Consider the following 1,295-nt stretch of genomic DNA (forward strand, 5'->3'; position numbering starts at 1 on the left):
GAGCCCTGCTGCTAAAGCAGCACTGCCAGCACCTGGCACGGGGAGCAGAGTTTGGTTTGGTGGGAAGGGACCTTCCAAGCTCCTCTCCTCCAACCCCTCTGCAGGGAGCAGGGACAGCCCCAGCTAGAGCAGGGTGCTCAGAGCCCTCAACCTCACCCAGAATGGTTCCAGGGATGAGGCAGCAACAACCTCTCTGGGCAACCTGGGCCAGGGGCTCACCACCCTCAGTGTCCAAAATTTCTCCCTTCTCTCTAGTCTAAATCTCCCTCTTTTAGTTTAAACCCATCACCCCTTGTCCTCATGCAACGGGTCCTCCTCAAAAGTCTGTTCCCAGCTTTCTTCTAAGCCCTGGCAGCCCCCAGCAGGTCTCCCCAGCTGGAGCCTTCTCCTCTCAGGCTGCGCCAGCCCAACTCTCCTGCTGGGCTCCCAGCAGAGGGGTTCCAGCCCTGGATCACTGTTGTGGTCAAAGACCCAGAAGGTCTTTATTCCACCACGGCAGGACAGCACTGCTGCCCTGCCACTGCACGACACCAGCCTGCACAGGATCCAGCCTTTGGTCCTCCTCAAAGCAGCACAGAGCCAAAGAGTGTGACCCCTCTGCAGCCATGCCCTGTGCTCCTCCTCTGGGGAGGGGAAGGGAGCCCAGCAGAGACCTCAGCATCATTCCAGCTCCTCCAAAGACTGGCAGAGTCCAGGAGAGATGGCCAAGCTGGGACCACGTGTTCCTACTGTCAGGAAAGAGGCCCTGAAGCACAAAGCCATGAAAAGCAGCAGCAGGAGGAGGGTATTTCACTGCGTGGGTTCCCTCTGAGGAGGAGCCAGTCCTGTGCTAAGAGGGACCCGAGGGGAGCAGCAGGACAGACAGCAGAGCGGCCAGCCCGGCTCAGAGGGCACAGACACTGTTTGTTTCCAGCCCAGTTACCTTGCTGCACATACTGTCTTTACTGCAGTTCTCGTTCTCCTTGTCTGTGGCTTCCTCCTCCACCTTCACGAGGGGAAAAAAAAAAATAAAAAGGGTATAAATAAAAAAAAAAGCAGAGATGGAGAGGGACGGGAGGAGCCCGGGCAGCTGGTGAACAACGGCTGGGAGAGCATCGGGAGGGGATCCAGGGTGCTCCGCGGACGTCGCACTCGGGGAGCTCTGGAAGGAGTTGGGGTTTGAAGAATGAGCCAGAAAACTTGGGCAGCTGCTACCTCCTGACCCCAACGGCAGAGAGGCTTTGCTTCCAAGAGGGACAGAGGTGTCACCCCCCAGGGGGGCACAAAGCCCAGCACCAAGCCCCTCGTGGCGCCGC

This window comes from Merops nubicus, unplaced genomic scaffold (assembly GCF_000691845.1).
Source record: "Merops nubicus isolate BGI_N331 unplaced genomic scaffold, ASM69184v1 scaffold37849, whole genome shotgun sequence".
Lineage (NCBI taxonomy): Eukaryota > Metazoa > Chordata > Aves > Coraciiformes > Meropidae > Merops > Merops nubicus.